This window comes from Benincasa hispida, chromosome 3 (assembly GCF_027475165.1).
Source record: "Benincasa hispida cultivar pf3 chromosome 3, pf3_genome.v1.1, whole genome shotgun sequence".
Classification (NCBI taxonomy): domain Eukaryota; kingdom Viridiplantae; phylum Streptophyta; class Magnoliopsida; order Cucurbitales; family Cucurbitaceae; genus Benincasa; species Benincasa hispida.
The window spans coordinates 59,799,449-59,802,425 of NC_143480.1; the positions used below are offsets into that span (position 1 = coordinate 59,799,449).

A 2,977-nucleotide genomic window follows, 5' to 3' on the forward strand; every position below is an offset into this window, starting at 1 on the left:
CCAACCTATAAACCGAATCCCTCTTGAGCCAAGGAAAGGGTGGGGCCCCTTGTTCAAGACCTGGATTCAGTACTAAAGGGAACAACCTATCTACTATCCCTATAACGGGTAGGAGTGAATTTCGTCTTGCACCCTATGTTCCCAGCTATCCGCCCGATCTTACCCCTGAAATAGGAGGCTTATTGGGCCAACGATATTGAGCTGCCCTCACCTATGCAGATCTAAGGATAATTCTGTCACACAATCAAACTTTTCTTAAATCTGCCACAATTGTTTATTTTTCATTATCGCAAACAATAACCTTAACAACTATTGATTTATTTGGTTACCACAAAGTTTTCCTAAAAATTACCACCGCAACCTGTTTTCCCAAGTCCCTGAGTTCCACCTTAGACTTACCAAGAAACTCAGTGGGGTTTACACTTGGATTGCACTGAGAAAACTTGAGTGCTCAACACATTTTTCACCATCGCATTCCCTCCATAATTTCACTTCATAAAATAATGCATCCAGTTTTTGGCGCCGTTGCCAGGGACTTTAGAAAAATAGTATGCTAATGGTAATTTTTCTGATTTCTTTGTAGACTCTCAATCTCTGGCGAATTACGACCCGGAGATTGAGAGGACCTTCAGAATAAGATTAAGAGACAACCGCCAACAACAAGACAGAACTCCAAGAATGGTGGAACAACCGGCAGAAAGGGCCGTGAATGTGAACAATATAATAGCAAACCCCATCCTTTTGGTGAATGACAGCAATAGACCCATTCGGAACTATGCATCGCCCAACCTCTATGATTTCTCTATAGTAATCATGAGGCCAATGTTAGATGGATCGAGGTTTGAAATGAAGCCGATAATGTTGTAGATGATCTAGGTTGCTGGGCAGTTTGGAGGAAGGCGTGGCGAGGACCCGCACGCTCACCTCTGGAGCTTCACAGAAATCTGCAACACTTATGTGTTCCCGAATATCTCTACTAAAGAAGTTCGACTAACTCTGTTTCCATTTTTTTTTTTGTGATCAAGCAAGAAAATGGGCATATTCTCTCAAACTGGGAGAGATCACTTCGTGGGAACAGGTGGTCGAAATGTTTATGAAGAAGTATTTCCCACCAATTGAGAATGCTAGGAGAAGGAAATGAATAACAAATTTTGAACAAGAAGATGAAGAATCGCTCAGCGATGCTTGGGCAAGGTTTAAGCGGCTGGTAAGAAACTGTCCACATGATAGCTTACCAGACTGCCTGCAAGGACTGAATCCCTCTTCGCAGACCGCTGCCAATGTGATAACGGGCAGAAATGCATGTTATCAGAGTGCTAAGTTCTTAAATGTTGTTGGATTGTGTTGATGAAACATGTTAAATTGCGTCCATCAAGCATCAATTTTATATAGAATATGCGTTAATGCAAGGCAAGAATTACGATAATTGGAAATTATCGATCGAGCGAAACTTCACCGCAAGTCTTTATGATGATTGTGATCGCAAACATTCGCCCGAGAAGGATTGCTGCAACTTAGTCAGCGTAACATGGTAGGCGCATCTGGGTGAAAGGCTAATTAATCGCGATGGGGCAGAAAGCTGATGACAATCGAATCCGAATTAAGTTGACAGTCGATAACGATCACAAGTACATTCATCTTTTCGGTGACAAATATCTGGCGCATCAGTCAGGAATTAAAGCCATCCCATCTGTACAATCATGAGAGAGAAGCCGCTGTTCACATTGGATGTTCTATAAATACCAGAGGCATCCTTCGGAAAAGGGGTTGACGAGTTCACAAGTTCAGCTATTCTTTGTTCCACATGTTCGCACGCCCTTGTTCATAGTTTTCTTTCATTTTAAGAAAGAGCAAGAGAAGAGTGGTGACGCCGGAGATCGCTCAGGGAAACCCGAGAGAGAACCTTAGGGCATAGAAGTAGAGAGTGGGTTGACTCTCATGAGAGCGAGATTATCTTTTGAGCACGAGTAGAAAAACAGGGTAAACGCCTGGGCAATAAGAGATTACTACTAGGCTCTTTATTCTATACTTGCATTGTTATTTTGTACTTCATCTTTATATCTATACAATGGAAGTTCTATTTCTACATATGTTCACTCTCTTAATATGCATGAGTAGCTAAACTAGTCGAATGGGTTGAGAAGAACTAAGCTAACATGACCTAGGAAGTTCATCGTTAGTGATTGTCTTGTTTTATGCTGTGCAAAGCACCCCTTTAGCGCTACTCGAGAGAGAGTCTGAAGAAAGAACCTAAGACTCGAGTGAGCTAGGTTAGGATCTAGACTCGAAATAGCAAGATTAGAACTGCATAAACAAGAGATAAGGACTTAGAGATAAGCTCTGTTTGTCAACCTGCATCTCATGCATCCTAGAGATAGGAATGATATTATGTGGTCGCCTTATTTGTGTATGTGTTATCTTGTCATCGCATAAATAAGAATAGATGCTTATGTGTAGGTCCTATAGACTTATGATAACTTGTAGAAATACAAGTTATTTATGTTGCCTTACTTAGATATTGCAGTTAAAAGAGAGAAAATATGCGCCGATTGTATGGAAATTGGCTAAGAAATACAATAATTATAAATTATCACCAATACACCCACTAATACCATCAAGATAGTAGAAAAAAGATATTTCAAGTCTGTTTTGCAGGAAACCAAGTCACAGCTTGCGATCATGGCTCAAAGGGAAACTGAACAACACATCTCTGTCGCATTGCGCCCATCAATCAATTATGAAAAGACGATCAATGCAATGACGGCGCAATGCGATAGTCGATCCAGAGCTGAACTTCAATCGCATGCGGTAATAAAAACAACACTCCATGCTAGCACACGATCGAAAGATGCAAGTGAACAATGCAATTACGGAGGATTATGACACGTGTAAAGTTAACCGTTGTGAATTATTGATGGACTGATTGCATAACAGAAGGAATATTTATTCCACCCTTTTCGGAATTTCCATAAAAATA

At 40.8% G+C, this 2,977-nt stretch overlaps 1 non-coding gene across 1 annotated transcript; it reads right to left on the reverse strand.

The window, feature by feature from the left end:
• Positions 1 to 1,126: 1,126 nt before the first annotated feature.
• LOC150037425 (small nucleolar RNA R71) lies at positions 1,127 to 1,233 on the reverse strand. The gene has a single exon (XR_016528857.1). It is a non-coding gene; the product is annotated as a small nucleolar RNA R71 (small nucleolar RNA).
• Between the last annotated feature and the right edge of the window lie 1,744 nt (positions 1,234 to 2,977).